The sequence below is a fragment of the Corvus brachyrhynchos genome, unplaced genomic scaffold (genome assembly GCF_000691975.1).
Source record: "Corvus brachyrhynchos isolate BGI_N302 unplaced genomic scaffold, ASM69197v1 scaffold142, whole genome shotgun sequence".
NCBI classification, from domain to species: Eukaryota; Metazoa; Chordata; class Aves; order Passeriformes; family Corvidae; genus Corvus; species Corvus brachyrhynchos.
This window is the reverse complement of record NW_008237226.1, coordinates 10,181,306-10,203,446: the sequence shown is the minus strand read 5'-3', so window position 1 is coordinate 10,203,446 and position 22,141 is coordinate 10,181,306. Positions and strand designations below refer to the sequence as shown.

The 22,141-nt window shown below is 38.1% G+C and overlaps 1 long non-coding RNA gene across 1 annotated transcript in view; it reads left to right on the top strand.

The window, feature by feature from the left end:
* LOC108445455 overlaps nucleotides 1–22,141 on the top strand; it is a 118,223-nt gene that overhangs the window by 70,966 nt on the left and 25,116 nt on the right. The gene's annotated exons all lie outside the window — the stretch shown is intronic.

Below are 22,141 nucleotides of genomic sequence, written 5' to 3'. Positions count from 1 at the left end.
CTTTCCCATTTTATTATTGTAAGATATAAACTGGTAACCTGCAGTGATTTTTATTCAGATGACTAGCTAGTTCAACAACACTAGAAAAACACACTTCATAAGCACTACTGGGCATTGCTGCCAGCAGAACTTTTGTGCTTTTCTCTTTAGGATAGCAGCACCTTCACCTGTTAGTGCCAGGTACTTTTTATCCTCTTATTTGCTGTTCTCTCTTCCCCTCATCTTCTTTCACACCCTCTTGAAAACTGAACACGAGAAGTGCAGTGCCCAAGAGACCAGTGGCACGATAACAATGAGCTCTTTGGTAAAATGAAACAAAGCTAGAAGATGTAGTCAGTTACCGGCTCTGAGCTGTTAGTACAAGGCACTGCTAAACCATGTCTGCTTAATCCAGGGAGCTTCCAGTCAAACAAAAAGCAGGTTCATAAGCTGATGATGCAGAGAGAGATGAATCACAAACTTTGCTGCCAAGATTTCCTTTATCTTGGCATGGCCCAAGAAATGTCCAAATTGTGAAATAATTGGAAGCTAATTTTCTTTGAAGAAAAGAAAATAACCAGGGAAGCTGTTGTGCTGGAGAATGGAAAGACATACGGTGCCGTGCTTCAGGTGTTACGTGCAGTCAGTGCTGCACCTTCCTTGGAGCCCTGGAGAAGACAAACTGACCACACAACCATGAGCAAGGCAGCAGTGTCTGGTGTGCTGAGTGGATGGGAACAGTGCAAAGGCTGATTGCTCCACTGCAGTGAGGAACACTGCAGTAATGACAGGAATCCCCTGCCCAGTCTATCGATACTCCACTGTTAGCTTACCGAGACACCAAGCCCTACACAGGATTAGCATATGCAGTATTAACCAGCTTTGCAAATGCACAGATAAATATGCCTATAGCTGAACTGCCTTGCAATGGTAATGCACTTTTTTTCTACTGCCAATGGTCATCTTCCTCAAATTTGTTTTGATTCTAGCTTGACATTTGGATCTTTCAAACCATTTGTTAGACCCTTGGTATGGGAGGCTTTTTCAAAGGATTTTGGATTTAAAGCTTTAAATCAATGGGAAACAAATGTGATGCCACCCAGACTCAAATTCAAATACTTCAATATAGTGCTACAAATTCCAAAGAGCAGCTGCATTTTGTCAAAGCATTTTGAGGGGCTTTTTAAAAACGATTTTGAAGAATAAAAAAACTCTGCCATTTATTTTAAGTGTCACTTTCAACATCTATACATTTGTTGATGTTTTCCATGAAGAAATATTTTGGGTTTTTTTTGAGTGACACAAACTGCCAGCTAAGCATCATACAGTTGTATGCATTTCTAACATTGACATTTAATTGTTATGTGTATGCACTTATATGTAAATTTACATGCATGTGAGCAACGAGCTACATTAAAATGGCAGTCACAAGCAGAACTGTAGACACTTTGGCAATGTTTATGAGTCATTCTGGCATATTGAGGAAATTGCTCAAAATAAGTGGATATAGCCTAAGAAGGCAAGGGACTCATTCTTTCTTGATCAATATGTGTACAAATATCTAATGTGATTTTTTCTGGTCTGTGTTTTCATCACACATCTTTACCCTCCTCTTCAGAATTATCATTTTTCCAATTCAGGATCCTAAGCAGCTCTCCCTAAGCAGCAAAAATCATTCCTAAAACAGAATTTGACTTACCTTACTTGCTCAGTTTATACAACAGCTTCTGCAAAATTTCAAGGAACATATTTACCTGTGAATTGCTCAGTAAACTGTGTCCACACACAAAATCTTTCCTTTGATTCCTTTCATTGTGCATCTGTATCAAACACAATTATAACAGGAGCTATGGAGGCTACAATGAACTGATGTTTCGGGGAGCTCAGGAAGATGTAGTGGTAATAGGTGAAGTAAATAAATAAAAAGGCAACCTTTGGTGAGATTTCCAATCCATTCATTCTGATTGCTGCCAAGAGAGCAGGAGCTGTGTTTCTTTTTTAGAATTGTTTCTTGCCTTGTTTGGCCAGGGAGAGACCATTCCCAACTGATAGAGGCTCCTAAAGCTCCCTTCTTCTCACGTCAGTAAGCCCCGGGAGGCTGTCATGATGCAGCTCTAGTAAACTTAGCTCTAGAAAGTACTCATATGTAAAGACCTCACTCATGTGCCAATTTTTAGTTAAAATGCTTAACAAAAGTAGCACTTTTCGGATATCACTATTTCATTCTGCAAAATTATGTGAGTCAAATAAACCTTTAATAACTCCAAATAAAGCTAAATTCTGGAGCTGACAATATGTTTCCAGTAAGCCTGCATTTTCATGTTAGCTGTTGATTTGAAGGCACGAGGAGAAACATGCTATGCAGAGAAACATTTCAGATGTGGTTTTCTTCCTCGTTGTTTTAGACTTAGACAGAACACGCATCTCTTTGCTGCAGAACTTAATTCCTTCCCACAATGCAGAGACTTTCAGGAACTCTTTATGAGATCAGGTTGGAGATAAGAGCATGTCAATACCACAGCGCCCAGGGCTCTGCACGGGTGCAGTCTACTCTTTCACTGTCATTCTCACCTACGCCTAGCAGGCGATGAGGAGATATGGAGAAAGAGATTCAAGCTTTCAGAGGTACCTAGATTGTTCTTACATCAAGGTCTCAGTAATGCAGGATGGAGTGAAGACTATAAGTTAATTCAGGACCCTTAGTCTCTGAACATGGCATGGATGCAGATCTCAATGCAGATAATTTTCCTTCATGGTTGTATTCCAGCTATTTTTGTTACTGTTACACTGTTATAATAGCCGCATTGGCCATAGAGTCACAGTGATCCCTGGCCAGTCACAATTCTTTCCCTTGACCTCTGAAGAAAATCTTGAAGGTCCAACCTCTCTGCTCCCAAATTTTATTTGCACCAACACTTTGCTCATTGGTAGTTCAGTGTCTGTACTAAGACCTCCAGCCAACCTCCAAAGACCAGCACCATCAGAGACCCACTAGAACCACACACTACAGAAAACATTGCTTAGTCCTTTTTTAGTGGTTCCACTCCCTCCACATACCAAAGGAATGTCAAAAAAAGACATTGTCATACAGTTCTGTCACAGCAGGAGATTAAAAGCTAGTTCTTCCACCCTCACTGAAAATAAAGTTCAGCAATCTGAACAAAAATCCACTAAACAGTCAAAAAGACAAATACAAAAAAAACAAAATTCTGAATTCCAAGACAAGTGTCCTGTGTGATAAAGCTTAAACGACTGTTTCAACATATTTCAGACATTGCTGAGTTTCTGAAGAGGTGACCCTCATGGTACAGTATGGTACAGTACTATATTATTCCATCCCTCATCTCTCTGTCTTAACCAGTCTTGCAAGAAAAGACTGCTTTTTTTTCATGAGATTGTCTATGCCAGCTACTAGTGACAGCTGGACTCTCCCCAGGGCAATTAGGATTTCTTTATTATATCACATGTAGCAGTAGGGCATAGAGGTATAACTCAGCACAGGACTCAGACCCTGATCCAGACAGGTATTCAATATTAAAGTAACCTTTTAACTTCTATCAGGGATGTTAAACAAGTACTGGCTTTCAGAGAGTGAAAATTCCTCCACTAGTCTTTATCAAAAACACACTAGCTTCAGCACATCAAAAATGGAAACATTTCTGCCTTATCAATTGTGCCAAGATGTTTCAAACCAGCTGTGCAGAAAACTGCCACAACAACAACAGGAAACAAAAGCCTGCTGCCTACCCTTCACTGAATTCTTAAGACTCCAATATATCTGTGATGAAGCAAACTGGTCACTCAGTCCTCTTTGCCAGACACCCCAAACACACAGCATTTTCAAATACACAGTTTAGTTTATTAGCACAAGAACTGTGAGATAATCTAATGTGGGACCTCAAACTACCATCATGAAACAAGTTGTAAAAAAGCGTGATTCAAAACACCATGAATCTAGCCCAGAATATAATTGAAACAGCAGCTTTGGTAGTTTTCAGTGAAGCTGTGCAGACTGTGTATTCCTTTTTTTTGTTATCCTGTAATGCAAGCTGCCATAGCATTGCACCTTTGATTTTCCTTCTTCTTCTGTTGCTAGCAGTGCTATGCACAATAGATTGCCAGGTTGTGATGCATCAGCCTTGGAGATGACTGGTAAACCCACTCAATCCAATATCTCTCAAATCAGACCTTTAATGAACAAACACAGCAGAGACATGGCTTAGAAGCCTGAAACAATTGTATAAAATATACCACAGAAGCACTTCTTTTTGTCTTTCTTTTCTTTTGCTTGGGCAGAGGCTGATATGAATGCCAGAGGCCCCTTTCTGTGCAGAAGCCCCCAAGACAATCTGGCTGCAAGCTAACAAGCTGATCGCAAGGGAAAGTTCTAGATTCCTCTTTTGACTAAATGGAAAGGCAGCACACATTTTTTGCCATGGTTTGTTCATGGTGTAAATGATGGCTTAAACATTGCTCTTCATTGAAAATAGTCCAGCTGCCCATAATCTGGCATTGATTTTCAGTTCATATTTTGCAGCTTTAAAATACATTCTTGGCAGGAAAGTTAGAAGTTTTGGCCTCTGATATTAAAATCTGCAACTGGACTTGAGTGTGGAAACATTTTTCCACATCTTCAGTCTGCTCCATTTTATGAAGGTCCATTTTGGTCTTGGATGCATGAGAATGTTGCATTTCAGCCAGCATCATGTGTAAAGTGCATGTGGATTCAGCAGCATCATTCTTCTGAAGCCATCTTGGAATGTCAGGAGAGCCTGTGGTTTGCACTGGCAATGTGCATCTTTGCGATTGCTCTCCCAGTTTATAAGCAAATTATCACATCATGCAGTTTGGAATTCTGTATGATTCCTTGTTAACACACTATAAATATTTTCAATTCTTAAAATACCTGAACCTCAATTTCATGATTCAGTGCAATTTCTTCATACTTTTGCCTAATCAATAAAATTAAAACACAAACGCAAAAAGAAAATTACTTCTCTTGTGCTAATGATGACAAAAGTTGTTAATACTCTGAATGTAAGAGTACAATTTAGAATCTTTTGAAACACAACCATTAAGATTTTAAGTGGCAGATTTATCTCCTCACTGATGTTGAAGTTAATATGAATTTCAGACGTTCAGTGTAAATTATTACTTTTTTAAACAGTATTTTTCATTTATAGCTGTGAACAATAAAGTTCCAGACACACACACATCACTGCCCCAAATTACACTGCTGTGAGGAAAATAGACTAAAAATATATCTGGAAATCATTGTGCTATAAAACTATCCCATTTCCCTCCCTCAAGACACTTAAAACGCCAGGCTGAATTGGAGTAAAATGAATTTGTTTACATAAAGTTTGGACATAATATAGTTCAAAGATCCAGCAACATTGTCCTGAAAAGTCTTGGAGAAGATATTATATTTCTGGTTCAAACACAATGGTGGTATGATATGTCAGTCTTCTCATAAAATACTCTATTTGTGTATATCTTATTGAAAAGCCAGTAAACTGCCACACCTAAGAGTATCTATTAAAACTGGAGCCTTTATGAGTGTTGTATGGCAGTTATGATGGAAACAACCATTAATATCTGGCCCAATATGTGTACTATTATTACACTTTCTAAGCACCAAATAAAGTAGTTGCTAAAGGCAGCCTGCCCTGACAGCAGTGAAAGGGGAAGAGGCAAAGTTTACCCATCACTACATCATTATTTTGGATTTTTCTTGAGTCTGTAAATGAACAGATAGTTTTCTGGTATCTGAAAACTATTTTTTCAGGTAGTTTTCTGATCCAGAGTTGATTGATGCTTACTGAGATTTCCGTTGGCTTCATTAATCTCTACGCATAGCCCTTAAGACAGAGCAAGTTTTGCCAGAAGTTGAGAATCTTGTTGGGCTTTTTGTCTCCTCTCTCTTGCTCACTCTCCAAGGCCAGCTCCGCAGCAGCTGACTGAAATAGACTGAAAGCCTGAGTTCGGTTTCTAGTTGATGCAATTTTTGATTCGCGTGGATTTCCACCAGCAGAGGACTTTGTCCCACTACCCTGTTCAACAACAGCTTTGAAACAGTATTGCCTCCTTCAATCTCACAAAGTACAAATGACTTCATTCAATAAATGTAAACAGGGTAAAGAACAAATGTCTATACTGACTGGCATCAAACCAGAGCAGGGCTCAGACTCAGGTTGTCTGGTCATGAGCACTACCTGCGTGTTAACTCACCCACTGGAATGGACTGGGAGTGCAGCAGCTGCCTTGTGAAGCAACACGCTCAGACCAGGGAAAACTCAGGAGCCCACACTCCTCTCCTGCTCTCTACCGACACTGAGGAGGCCTGTACAGCCTGGCCATGGGGTTTTTTTCCCCATGCTTGGGCACTGTTGCCAAAAGCAGTGTTTTTCCATGCAAAGGACTAAAATTTGTGCTGGGTGGGTGATACTGACAAGGCAGGCTTCTCCATCACAGACTGATCTCAAGAAACACCTCACCCTTAAGCAGAGACGACCTCAAATGATTGTAGCTTGATTTTACTTCCATCATGAGATGGACTGGAAATTTAGTTTATGAAATGTTCAAGATATAAAATAAGGTTTCAGTCTGGGTTAGCCACATAACTAGTGGAAAAAAAGGATAATTTAGCATTTACAAAAAAGCTTGTCAAGATTTGTTTCCTTCTACCAACATCAGCCAGGGAGGTTTGACTCTTGCTTGCACACAGAGTCTGGAGAGAAAGTAGGATGGAAAGGTTCCACATTTGGCCAGTCTTTCTCACCACACAGAAAATCAGTAAAGGATCATTGAACTTGCTTCTCTTTGAAAGCATTGTACTCTGTCAGGCAGATATACTATACTAGTGTAAGCACCAAGAAATGCAATAAGAACCCTATGGGATACTATATATTCCATGATCTTTATGGATGCCTTCCCATAGATACCAGATAGACAGTTGAATTCTATGCTGATTGTGTGCATTGATTTTAACTTACTCCCTGCTACTTCACTCCATTCTTGTCCTGCTCCTGTTACTCTCTAAAGTCTGTCTGACGACTTCTGTTCCACCTCTGTTTTTCTTCTCCACACTTTTTGTGCATAATTGGATTACTGTTTTTTCAAGCATTTGAATATTTTTCCTGCTCTCTTTTCTCATCCTGTTATAATTCCCTAGATTTGGTTTCATTCTCATAGTCTCAGCATTTAATTTCTTAGTTGGCATTTTTCCTTGCATCTCTCTCTGTTTCTTCTCATCATCCCACTTATTCAATACTACACACTCCTCCAAAGGCTAATTCCTCATTCTGGGGTTTAGTCCAATATCTTTCTCCTACATCACCCCCCTATCACAGTGTGTGAGACACTCAGAAGTTTTAAAGAGGTACCTTTCCTTTAAAATTACATCAAATCTGTATTTAAAATTCCACAGAGTATCACCTACTCTAATAACAAAGAAAAGAAAAAAAGGATGAAAGTTTATTTTAAGTGGAAATTATACTATTTTAACTGCACCAAATTCCTTGGAAAGTATAACCAGCTAATATTTGTGAAATACTTCCAGCATTAAGAAAGCATGCCAAAAGTGAAAAGCGTGGGTTGAACATGAACATATTTGGAGATGCCTTATAATAATTATAAATGCTGAATGCTGACCTGCTTATTGGAATAGTTGCTGTAAAATAGATTTGTTTTATTTATTAGTTGGAAGAAACAGCTAGGACAGGAGAAAATAGGGACAGATAAGTCTCTTTTCTCTTGAAAAGGGAAGATAGCGTGATAAGAAAAAGCCTGGATAGCAAGGGAGAGTAGAGGTTTTAACAGCAGCAGGCTCTCAAATAAGAGAACTATCCCATGAAACAGAGTGAGGCAAAGGAACGCTTCCTTTGGTTTTCTGAAGAAGACAAGCCTGGACTGCCAGTCTGGTTCTGGTCAAGACCCCACTGTAGTTACTGTAAGTAACTGTAGTTACTCAGAGCTAAAACTTTAATCAAGCTGTAGCCATTGAGTCAAAGCTAGGAGCACGTGTCTCACAGGACCAGAGGGTTATTTTGCATAGACATTTACAGTTTTCATCTGAGGCAATTCAAGAGCAAAATCTCGTAACATTAGTTGACCTATTCCTCTGAATATTTCAAATATTCCAAAGTTCCCTAAAGTGGTTTTAACATTTCTTTAAGCTTTCTTATTAGTGTAGAGCGGCCAGTGTCTTTCCCACATGAATTTTCTCTTAAACTCAGGCAAAAGTTTCTGTGTTCATGCCCATGTTCCCTCTCCATGGACAGAGCATTAAGAAAAAACCAAAAAGAAATCAGCCTTTGGAAAAAAGACCTCCTGAAAAATTGCTAAAGAATAGTTAACAGAGTACAGAAAAGTCATGTGAGCATATTCCAGCCAGAGTTATGCATATTTTACAGATTTATAATGCCTTCTCTGATGAACCTTAAAAATCTTGGTTCTCCATTAGTATCCAGCCTTTGAGTCAGCAATCAAGAGGGAATAATTCAGAACTGACATCACAGGCAACTTCACAGTTTAATGTCAACGGATGACAGGGAAAGGAGAGGCTTGCATCAGGTTTTCATCAAACTGTGTTTAGAAATTATCATGGATTTCTAAACATAGGTCTGACCAGTCTCACATTTGGCACCAAGTGCAGCCTTTCACAATCTGGTCTGGAAAGGATTTTTGTGACTTTATTTCTTCCTTGTCAGATGCTGTAACCATTTTTAGGTAACTAATGAATATTTTTATCTGACCTTCTAATCTCCAAGTGCGTTAAAAAAATGCCAAAAAATAATAAGATGGGAGAAAGTATGTTGCAAAACAGATGATTTCACTGAAAATCAGAATCCCTTGCTGAATTTCACTGTAGATTAAGTTCTGCAATATGCCAGAAAGATCAGGTAGACAGGCACCAGTATGATTAATTTCACCACTATTGTCTTTTCTCCAACAAATGAACCACTGAGGCTACTAAACCAGCATGTGTAAGCACACACTTTGTGTGTATTAACTGAAGTGTTTGTCAACAAATCACATTCCTTTCTCCAATAGTTTGGTCAGCCATCTTGAGCTATTCTACAAAAATTACTATCAGAGGAATTATTTGCTTTTGTATCTCCATCCATACCAAGCTGAAATGGGTCAAGAAGACTCACAATAGGAAGGGAGTTTTGTTTACCAGATCTAGTGTACAGATTTTAGTTCATTGGATCAAAACTCCCTTGAGTATATCTTGGATCCAGAACTGTTTTGAGTACTTCTAGGTTTCGGATCTATTTTCATCTAGGATCTTACCTGTAGCTTATGACTAACAAGAGGCGTTCATACCCAGTACCTGCCCTCTGGTATACGGACATGAATGTCACTGGTGCCAGCAGAAGTTTCATCCACGTTTCAAAGAAAAGTGTAAGCTCTGTCCATTGAAATCCCTTGGCGATTTTAAGTAACGACATTAAACTGGTAGACAGCTCAGCTCCAGAATAAAGGTTTGAAGCACGTATGAACTGCTTTTTATTCCACAGTACAAAGAACATATTTTTTTTCCAGAGCAGTAAGTATAATCCTATCTTATATTTCAAGCATGCAGTTTATTATCCCACTTTTTCACTTACATTTTTCTATAAGGTCTCTTAATCCATTTCACTGAAAAGGGGATTTAGCAAGTGTAGCACATATCAGATTCCCTGATAGACAGATGGATTTCCTGGTTTTTTCTTTCATTAGTGAATGCAAAGCTATTTCTTTTTGAAACCTTTCATAAGCAGAAGCCGAATGATTTTCTTTTTTTTTTTTCAACTACTGTACAAGAACCCTGTGTCTACAAGTGTATTGGAGAAAGATCAGAGAAATATTCATGTAGTGTCATGCATATGTACAAAATTTCTAATTGATTAATCACACATTATGCAAACCTGTCAAACATCATGTTAAAATGTATCCCAGAGTTTCAAAAATGACGAATTATTATTAATCCTTCTGAGATTCCCAAACCAGGTAAAAGATGACTGAATTAATCTTCATGATGATTATATAAAACAGGCTGTATCTCACTTTGAAAGACAAGAATCATTGTTTTTTTTCAAGGACTTCTCAGTTAGAATCTTCAGTTATAAACTTCCTAGTATGGAGTTTTAAGAGGTATCAAGAAGCTGGATTTCAATATGTCAGATAGAGCTGTACACGTTGTCCCCTGGCAAGGAAAGAAACAGCCTTTGTGACTGCCTGAACAGGCATGCAAAAAAACCTGACAGAACTGAAGTATTGACCTAGGTGGGTTTTCCAACATCAGGCAAGGACCCTGACACAGTTCAGCTGAGAGGTCTGGCCATCCAACTCCACAACTCAAGCGTGAAAACATCATTTAGACTATCCTACACTACATTCTAGGGCTCACAAACCTCCATATTGGTCACACCTCCCTTGCAATAGTTCCTCCAAACATTACATAGTGTTTTATTGCAAACTACTATTGTTTACCATATGCCTGCATTCTCCTCCTTCTTTACACATGATCTTCTTGATTCTTAAAATATTTGCACTGTAACTTCATTACCTGGTTGCTCACAGAAAACTTTTCAGATCCATACGCTAAGAGACATGGGCCTGAAACTTGCTTCTCCTTGGCCTCAAGGTGCTGCCTCTGCACATGTGGAAGTAGGGAATGGAAAAAGCAGTCTCCAGAGGAATGTTGCCAATCTAATTTTGCCCCCCTTTGGCAGTTTCAGCTGTCAGGTTACTAAGGTAGAGGGTTAGAGAAAAGAAGGTGGACGAATTTATTTCAACTCTCCTTGAAAATTTCCTGTGATTCAGGGAAGTTGTCTCAGCTACAAATCTAGAATTCATAAATCCTCAGCCACACTTGCAAGTGACTTCTGTAATTCTGACCACTTTAGAATCATAAACAAACAGCAGCATGTCTGACAGCTTTGGTAGGAGAAACCAATCCTTCAGTCTTCTCACAAAGTAATTTCAGTCAGTGAGACTAGACCCAATTCTGTACAGAACCACAGCAAATCTCCCATTTGGCCACACTTGGGAAGCATCTGCATAGGAGATTTCTAACACCAGGATAGTCTCCTGTCCCAGGGCTGCAACTCGTAACAAAAATATTCACAAGGCTGAAAGGCCCAGGAGGCATACTGCATATCTTAAAAAGCTCAAAATGGGGGAACTCTGGGGGAAATTAATTGGCAAGGAGGGAGAATGGTTCTCCAGGTGTTCTCCACAGCTCACTGAGCAAATGTCTGTATCCCAGCACAGTCAGGGAACTGTGTTTCAAATGCCTTAAGCTTCCTTCCTCACCACAGCCCTGCTTCCAGAAACACAAGATAATTCCCATGAGGAACTGCTGAGGAACAGCCTGAATACAACACAAGTTTCAAAAGCTGTAATTTAGCTACATGTGCTCTTGTAGGCCCTGCACATAAAGGGGGTTCTGGTGATACAAATGGAATGACAGAGTGCAAATGATTTTTTTGTTTCTTCATCAGGAGCTGTCACATCCTACCCCCTAGATGACCCAAGCAGGGGGTCCTCCCCACAACCAGCTCAAGTTTTGCAACATCTTCTAGGAGAAGGGCTGCTGCACCTCAGGGTGTGGGCAGCTCCCCTGTGCGCTTCTCACCAGAGGAGTATTTCCACTTTCAGCTCTAGTCAGCACAGCAGCTGAGCTGGAACAGAGCCACACACCTACAGATGTGCAGGGAAAATATTCAAAAAGCAAAAGAAAAGCCAAAAGCAACCTATAATTCTGATAATATTGTGCTTGTGGCGTGTCTGATTAATGACCTTAGAAGTTTCAGAGCAGACAGAGTTCAGGACAAGCTTAATTTTAATGTAGTTCACAGTTCAACATAATTAGTAGTAAATAATGAAAAGACTCCTGGTCTGAAATTCAGGAACTTGGACTGCTTTTGCATCACTTCACTGAATCACCTGTTTGTAATTTGAAGTCTAACAACCTGATGACATTTTGATGTCTCTGTAGTTATTTGGGGACTTTTTATAGCTCTCAGGAATTCTGCCTAACCTTTTTCTCTAGCTTTCTTTTAGCTTTGCTAGCTTTCTCTAGCAGAAAGATGGTCTGCTAGAGTATATTCTTGAGCCTCTCCTTCAAAAAAAGCTTTAACACCTGCTTTGAAACAAGTCAATACTGAAAGGCTTTGCCATGCAACTTGCACATGGTCTTTAGTTGAGCACCAAAACTAATTTTCAGATGAATTTTCAGATTACTTCAGATGATACACATTGTCCGGTTTTAGTTTACACTAAAAATGTCTAAGCATTTTTTTCTGGAAGAGAATTTCTGGTTGAGAAGAAGAGTTTGGGGTTGTTGAGCCTATTTCTTTCTTTCTTTTTTTTTTAATTTTTACTCTTTGATGACTTGGAAAGCTGCAAACTGGAATTTTTTCCATAGCTTTTGGGGAAGGAAGTAGGAAGAAACTTGCACTGGATTGGAGCCTATATTAGTCAATTTTAAGTTTCAGCATGCAGCATTTGCATTAGCAAATTAAAAAACCCATAAAGCATAGCTCAAGACTGCCATGGCAGACTCAAATTTAACAGAATAGGGCAAAGGGATTGGCTATATAAAAACCTCTGAAATAAAGCTCTATGGGAAACTGGGCTGCACAAAGACTGCTTACACAGTTTGTTAGTTTTAATTCTAAGGTTACTAACCTAACTTTGGCTTCTAAATAATTAAAACATATTGCAATTATCCTTATTTACTATACCCTCTAATTTAAAAAATGTCCAGTTTCAAAGATGCTGATATAATGAGGGTACAGTGTGATGGACATGTGCTACTTTGCTTCCAGGTACCCTGAAGGAATTAATATGTGTTTACACTCATTTTTGACCTGTTTGTTTCTCATTCCACTTCCTCTGTGGTTGACTTGCTCTGTGCCTGTGATGACAATCAATGATAAAGAAAGACTACGCACAATTCAGCTGGAGACTTAGAGAGTAAAAAACAGAGAGTAGGAATGCACACCATAAAACCGGTTTCTGGGAAGGGTGTTCATGTAACCCCATCCCTGTCTTTTTCTCCTCTCCTCATTTCTCTGGGGAACAATTACCCTTAAGAATAATCCCCTGTCTTAGCATATTTGATCAAGGAAAATTAAATTAGCTGCTTCCCTGGCTACAGTTTCTAACATTACTGTGAAATTCTTAATTAAGTCTCTTCAGAATCCCTTCACACATCTTGTTAACTAAAAGTCCATGGTTTATAACTGCTAACCACAAGAGCCAAGAAGTGCCAATTAGCAAAAATGCTTTATCCAGGGAATATACACAACTGAAATATTAGACACAGATAATTACTACAGTGGCTTATGTTAAGATGGAGGCTTCCTATATTGCAGACATACACATGGGGTGGTATTTCTTCTCATGGCTTTTTTTCTTGGCACAACTCTAGTTTATGAGGGAATGGGATGGGTGGACAGAGGCTTACAAAAGGCCCTAGCAATTAAGCCAGTGGTCTGGACAGAAGAGAATAATGTGATGAAATAGCCTTTCGAGAGTCCTGATCCCTACTATGCAAAAAGAGACCTCAGGCAAAAAAAAAAAAAATCCCCTAATATTTTAATAAAATGTAGTTTGTGCAAATTTAACATCAGAAAGGGAAGAACAATGAAGAACAAATATAGAAATCCTGTAGGCTAGAAAAAAATTTGCAGTGTTTGTAGGGCTGCTAGGCTGCATGCCAGCATTAAGCCAGACCATGTCATAAGTAGAACAAGAAATGGGGACAGACCCAAAGCTCACTAAAGTAATGGTCAATATTTTGCTGATTTTAAGGTAAAAGGACTAATGTAAAAGTGCCCTCCTTAATTAAATTTTAGTTTTGCTAGCACACCAGCCTTTTGCCACCAATTTATCCACCTATATAAATTTTTTTCAGAAACATAAATAAAAATAAATATATTGTCAAATATTGCATGTTGACAAATACTAAATATATATAAATATGAATATAAAATAGAAATATTTCAGTCTGTTTGGTCTGAAGGCATCATAATATGTCTAAGAAGAATGGCTTGTTGTTTCTTTTCCCCCAAGATAGCAGAAATATGTTATACATGGCACCAATTTTGGTACCTGTACAACACTAGAAAACAAGGACCTATAATATAATATTGCCCACTGGAAGGTCAAGCACAGTAACCTGGCTCCAAACTCTGAGTCACATCAAGTAGTGCCTGTGGTCTGGTGTTGGAGTAGTTTAGGAGTGCTCAAGGGTTTCTCTATGCCATAGATGCAGCCCGTTGCTTAAGGGGCTTAAGCATTACCTTAAGTATTTTAGTATCCAAAATGAATAGGGAAAAAAAGCATAATCAAGGACTTTATTTTGATTCTAATTGTTTATATATGCATGCTGATCTCATTTGATTCACCAGTAATTAGATATAAGAAATGTCAAGGTAAGCTAAACAAAAGTAAAATACTATCTGTACTATTCTATCTATATTCACAGACTTAGCTGAAAATCACCTAAATAAACACATCTGCTAAGCTTACATTTTCCAGTGATAGCAGTTTTTATGTTGTGAAATGTGTTTGATGTATTCACGTTACATAGACCAGTTTCCAATTTTTTTTAATGTGTAAACTGACCTTTTTCCTGTTGGCTCTGTGCTGGCCAAGATATATTTCATTTAATATTGGCTAAAGCTAGAGGCAAAATGGTAAAATTCTCTAGCGGTTTTATATGTACATTGGAAAGAAAATATTGTGAGTGTTGCATGAAGAAAGGGACCAAAAAGTTTAGCCCCATTATATATGTTCTCTAGAAGTCCCATACATTGCTATCGATCACTTTGGTCAATAGCTAGGTAGGAAAGACCATGCTGTTTCAGACAAATACAGCTGGCCTTTTAGAGTTCCAAGGGAAGGTTATCAGTTACATGAGGTGATAATAAAGACTCAGGGCCAGAGTCAGCACCGGCACATAATGCAAATCTATCTGTAAGCACATCTGTAAGCATTTGTGCCTCTATGAATCCTCCACGTAGAGGAATCAAAATATCCAAACATATTCCCTTTGAAATTGATTCCAGACAGTCTTACTTACCTTCAAGGTACAATATCAGGTTCCTCACGATGATAACAGAAACATGGCTGGTAGGGTGACAAGTGATGTTTAGCTGGACAAGGGGTGACTAGAGAAAGGGGAAGGTACTTGAACTTCAACCGCTCTCTTGCAGTGGCTTTTTTCTGTTGCTTTTCTGAGTGTTGTTTTTCTGTTCCCATTCGTAGCCACCCAGCCATGAACAGCCCATCATCTCCAACACTTTACTCTTCCCTCCCAGATTTGGTGTCCAGGAGCTGGGATTGAATTTCAGAATTGAAACCTCAGCAAAAGAGCTGAGAAGGAAGACATAGATTATTTGTACCTCTGCCAAGCACAGAGAGGCTGGCTTGGCAAAGGTCAAACATCCCTTCACAGGTGAATAAGTGAAGAAATAGTCTTTCATTTTTATTTTTGTTGAGAATACACCACCTGTATTACTTGTGTGAATGAAGAGACTTAAATTATTAGATATCCTCTGTCCAATCATCATTCCAGTAACTTCCTTCTAGTCAGAAACTAGATTGAATGTGTAATTGGTATCTTTGCTGAAGAATTGCACTTTATGTACTATTTGTTTATAGTTGTGACAGCTTATTCTTCCCCTTAACATCTCAAAATTTGACAAGGTTGAAAAGCTTATACTTGACAGGTTGCTATAAATCATCAATATTTAATTAAGTCAAAAAGAGGGCATATGATTAGTGATGTGCTGTCATTAAGTACCTAGAATGATCTCATAAATTCACCATTCCAGCCATATTAAGATCAGTAATAAAATACACTTATTAGATCACAAAGGATACACAACAGCCTGAGATTAAAGTGCTTTAATCCTCTTGGAGAACAGCAACAGCAGCACTTAAGTTTAAGGTCATCTGCTTTTATGAGGCTTGATATAATATTTGTACAAGTAAATACATCAGAGAGTACTGTTAGTACTAATTATACAGAGTATTCAGTGGAAGTTTCCCTGAGAAATGCTGAAACAAAGATATATTCACTTATTCTTGGAACACATGGGACACATGGACTTGTCCAAAATCCAGCAGAATTCAGCAGGCAGATCACAGAAGTGACTGTGGAGTACTGTTAGACAGTGATGCCAACAACATAGGGGTTAAACTCTAGCAAAGTGTATCAGGATGTCAGATCAGTACAAACTTTAATTGACAGCTGTTCTTCATCTCTGTCCCCCACCTCCCACAAATAATGCCTTGATAAATACTGGAGAGACACCTTGGTTCTGACACTGGCAGCACTAATAGTGATGTTGTATTTCTCTTAACAAAGCCCAGAAATCAGGATGCAGGACACATCCTGAGGGGCTTCACCTTGTTTCAACTGCCTTTCAGGTCCCCCAGCTGAAATGTTGAGGACTAGAGCAACAGAGATTCTGATGAGAAAGGGCACAAGAAAAGCAGGAAAATTGAGAGCTGCAAGTCTTCATCAGAGAGCAAGTAGGAATGGTGATTGTAGGTCAAAGACAGCTAAAATGACAAATGTGCAAGGGCTGAGACCAAAACAACAAGAACACAGGAAATAGTAAAGGCAGCAAATATATCAGATGAGGCAAAAGCTGGCCACAGAAAAAGGAACAGGGTGTGAGTCACAAACTGGTTCTCTGAGACCAAAAACTAGATAGGAGGAAGGAGGTAGACAAGTGGTGAGAAAACAATTCCAAAAACAAAGAAGGAAGAAATAAAAGGAAATTACACATTTTAGATGTGTAATTTGAAAAACATTCAGATTCTTAAGAAAACAGTTAATTGACTGTTACAAGTAAAATTTCTCCACTGCAAATGTCAGAAGTAGAGATACTTCGTAAAAGTGGAAAAAAAACTTCATGATTTTGCCAGTTTGGTAAATTATGTGACTTAAACATGCTAGACATGAGGGAAATGGGCAACAAAATCTTCCCCAAAAGTCAAAATATTCCATTTCAATAGTTTTATGAGATAAATACTTTTTCTAATGTTCAAAATAGCTTTTTAAAATGTCCCTCTGTTTTTCTTAGTTGACCAGGAGTTATTTTTAACCTTGTTTCCTTGAGAAAATTGAGGACTTCTATTTTGGATAATCCTTCACGGGACGGATTTCACCAACTGTAAAAATAGCTCACAATTTCTCCTGCCTATGCAGCCAGAGAGTAGCAGAAACCTGCATGAAACTACTTTTCTTTCTTCTTTTAACTGCTGGTGAACTAAATGGAGTAAAAAAATTATCATTCATTCAGTTCTAATTCAGCAAATTTCCAACTGATGCTTTCTCAAAAACCCTTTTGGGCTCCTGGTGATGTTCTGATTGCGTTTGCTCAGCTCTGGTGAAGGCCCACAGATTATAAACTCTTTCTGACAAGGACTCTCATTTATTTTCTGCTGCCTGGAGTTGCCTTAGGGCTGTAGCACGTGGTATGGGAGGCCTGAAAGATTGCTAAAGCTCCCTTTCCCAGAATTGTCTCTATTTTGTTACATAATTTAACATAAACATAGATTCCGTAACTTCTGAATGTTTGGGGGAATATTTTTCTTTGTTCAGAGTACTAAAAAGACCTCTTTTTTGAGTTCTTGAAAACATTTCAGTAGCATAAACTGAGACATTATGAATGTTCCACTTCAAAATTCATCTTTATGATGTTTTTTACTGATGATTAAAATAATAAGCAATTACTTTGTACTGTTGATGGCTGCTTCCAGCTTCTTGCTCCAGGAATAAAACCATGCTCTACTGAACTGGGAGCCCCAGGTTCAAATCCAGAAGCAAGAACTGTGAGAACTTCTTTAATAGCTCACCTCACAAAACATTAGAGCAGGAGATTTACCAAGACTGGATTCCTACATTTGGCTTGAATAACTTGACAGATTGCAGTCTTGAATCACATTAGAGAAAAAGTAATAATTCACAAAAAAAGAGGATGAAAGGTTTTTATTCCCCCCATCTCTCAGGGGATATACTATTTGGATTGGGACATTTTTCTTAGGGACCTCTGCACTCTGTTCTAAAGCATAAAATTGATAAAATGTCTCGGACTCTGCTTAGCAGCAAGTAGCAATTATGAATGTGAGAAGAAAAGCATAAAACAGAGACAATTGCACTAAGATTCTATGAAATAAAAATTGGCCATCACTTACTTAATGAGATGATTTCATTATGATTGATAGAGCTACAGAGACTTTAATTACAAGAGAAAAATCTTATTTTCCTATTTTCTGTGAAAAATTTCTCTTCCAAAAACACTGAATTTGAAAATGACCATTCTGAAAACCATATATTGAAAATAGGTGGTTTTTTAAAGAAAAAAGGGAGTGGTTAGGCAGATACAATAGGCTGTTATTTAGTGTTCATAAACTAGTGAACACCCTTCTGGGAAAGCTGTTGCTGCTGAAAGGCATGGCAGCAATATAGGGGGTCTTCCAACATTTTTAGTTGTCATCAAACATTGTAAAGAAAGTACTGTGAAACAAAATATGCTAAATATTAGACAGAAATAGTAGTTAAATGAAGTTTTACAGGTAATAGCTCAGAGCCATTGTAGCTCACACTGTAGTAAAAAGTGCCATGTCTCAGGAAAACAAAAAATGAAAGCAGATACTCAGAAGCCATTCGTGACATATTTTTTCAGGCTAGTCAGGCTTCCAAATTATGTATATGTATTCATGCATATATATATATATATATTTGTATAAAGATAATTTTACAAGAAGGAAATATTGTGCATTGAATTTTTTTGTCATATTTAACAATCTGTATCTGTGATTGCACACACTTCTGACTCAGAACTTGGAGCAACAGAGATTTGTTCCCAATCATGGCATCACTGTTTAATTTTCTGTTCCCTATTCAGAACGATGAATTCCAATCCATTACTCATATTTTTACATTTTTTAATTCCTGTACCCAGCAGTATGCTTAAGTGTACTGTTCTCAGTATCTTGCCAAACCTTTCTTTCACTTTTGTCTCTAAGCTTCTTTCATATCATGTTTTCTTTTAGGTTTTCTGTCTGTCCTTTCCTCTGAAAGACTAACAGTCTTCACTCAATTCCTTCTTAACACATATATTTTCTGGGAATGTCAACACTAATCTGTTGGAAACAGAGATCATTTAGTATAATAAATCTGCACAACCTGAGAGATTAGACCCTCATCTGATCATTCCCCACATTTTATTTGTGTGCCTCACTAGCAATGTTTATCTCACTGAAAATGTGTAATCTAATGGAGTGGCCCTTAACGTTCAAAAAGGACACAGTCAGTAAAAATACTCTATAAAATACAATTATGGTCTACATTTTAAAAAACAGTTTGGGATTTTGAGTCCAACTGGATGACAGTTTTCAGAACAGGTGGTCCAGCCAGCTCCAGACCAACATGGATGCTTACAATAAGATAATAAAAAGTTGTTAGGCATTGAAATTTGGGTCAGTATAATCATATGGACTTCCATTCACCACATTGGGAATACAAAAGGAAAAAATACCTCTCTTGAAAAACATGAATAATTTCTCCACAGTATACTGAAAGGCATATTTTAGCTGTAATTGCTGAAGAGTAAAAATACCAAATAAGAAGAAAATTAATAAAAAGAAAGAATATAATCTCACAGCATGTGTAGCTACTGCATTTTGTTGTATCTTATACTTGGACTCATATTCAAATTAAAACATTTTGGGGGTTTGGGTTGGTTGGGGGTTTTTTGCTAACATTTTGACTCCAAGATTTAACCCTGTATTTTATGCTGAGGAATAATTGGGCTAGTGCTAATTAAAGAGGCTAAAGGAAAAGCTTGCTATTTTATATGCCTGTATGTCAGGGATATGCACATAAGAATAATACATTTTTCTGCCACAGGCCAATTAGAAACTATTTTTTTTTCTTTATTACTTTCTAAATAAGTTATCTCCAGTTTATGGAGAGGTAAAAGTGACTTGCCCACGCAAGAGATTTCATTGGATACTCTAAAAGCATCCATTTCCTCAAATAATTTTTTTCCAGCTTCACAATAATTTTCCTGTTAAAATCATGGCCAGACATAAGACATTGGGAAGCACTATCAAGTATAACTACTGCAAAGTCAGTGGAATAGTTGGTATTTGCCTCAATAAATGCAGATAAAAAGCACTCCCCAGTTCTTTGCCACTGCTAATTCTGCTGAAACTGTTGTGCCACACATCCTTTTACTGTCCATGTAGAAAGCTCATCCAGCAGAGCTGGATGATTTACACGCTCAGACATGGCACTCCAAAATAATAAGCTACAAAAGTAATTTGTTTAGCACTGTGACAATTCTGTCTGTGAAACTTAAAAAAAATTATTAATGGTGGTAGTTATTTATAGATCATCTCTAATCCACAGAAGATAAAAGCATTCACCCCTTTTTCCAAACTGATGTATAGATTGCATGTCAGAGGGATAATATCACTTAGCAGTGAAACGTCTGGAACAGCATTTCATAGAAGAAAGTGCAGAACAGAGTTTAAGGAAGAAATAATACACCCATGTAACAGTGGTGTCAGTACATGCTGTGCCAACTGGCATTTGCCCAGGACTCCAGAGTTAACCTCTAACCTTGTGAGAGTACTAGAGTACCACAAAAAATGATGCCTGATATTTCACCCAAAAGATGAGAAAAAGACTAAAAGTGGAGATTTTTGATCACCATCAAAGACTTCCTAAAATTCCTTTTCTTTCTTACCTAGCCAAGTTCCCGTTATATCAGAGCACTTTCTCTGTGTACACGCTCTCACACTGCCCCCCATCACTCTACCTCAAGGTGGAAGTAGGTTTGTTTACCAGATTGGGATGGGAGTATTTCAGCAAGTACTAATTAATACCTCTTGAATAATATTTTATTATCAGTAAAATGTCTATCACTTCTCTCTTGACTTCTGAATCAATACAGTTATAGAAATAAAAATCATATTTTTCAGGAGATACACAAAAATCCTAAATTACTTAGTAACTTGGAAATAGAATATGTAATAGCTATTCATTTAATTCATTAAGCTAAGGAACCAAGAAAAATTTGCTGTCTTTCTTGTTTGTAAAAATACTCTCTTATATTCTAATTTTAAAAATATAGGAACAAAACACCCAATTTTTCATGGAGAAATGACTACACAGCTAGATTCTGGCTCCGTGTGTTTCACTTTTTTATGTAAGAAAGTCATCACCTGAAGAGATCTGTAAGGTGCTCAACCCTAGAATAAACACTTTCTAGCAGACAAATATTATATTTCTCCCATAGCATTAAGGGAAGTACAGGGACTAAGCTGAAAACATCTGTGTTGCTCCTTGTATGTGGAAAGTATAACAGCCTATGTGCAGTGCCAATAACAATATACTGCTTCTTATTTGCCAAGCAATGCTGGCTATCATCAAAACCACACCTTTAATGGAGTAGCTGAAAGGCACAGACCAACAACAGTATTCAAGAAAGAATGGGGTAAGGAAGCGATTGTGCCTCAATCTGTTCCTCATCACTTTATGTCCCAGATGAGGTGAAACACAGAAATACTGTACCTCATTCCCAGCTCTTTTTGACTGGGGACATGCACTGGTTTACCTCTGGTTCCAGGGCCAGATCTGTCAAAGTCAATTCTAATGAAATATGATCTCTTTCCCTTTTCTTGCCTACACAGCTGTTTGATTAGAAGACTGAGTGAGGAAATAGATCACAAAGGCCAAGTGTGCTCATCTCTTTATGGGTGCCATTAACAATATGCTTCAAGGCAGGCTCCAGGGATTTCTTATTGGTGGCAAAGAAACCTACATAAAGTAGATTAAGCAAACAAGCTCTTTTTCATCTACTGGCTAGTACCAACAGCATAAACAAATATTCAGCAATTCAAGTTCTCCACTGATAAAGTTCTTGTCACAGTGATCACTAAAAGTGTTCAATCACCCAGCATCCAGGTGCTGCATACTGATAACTTTGCCTTTAAATTCTCCCCAGAAGGAACAAAACATTAGTTAACTCCATGAGTTTCAGAGCTCATTCTTCATTTAACACCAGGAAGGATGTAACACAGCAAAGCTGGGACCAGCCTGACTTTCCTCAAAGCCGGATCCCCACTAGTAGCTGTG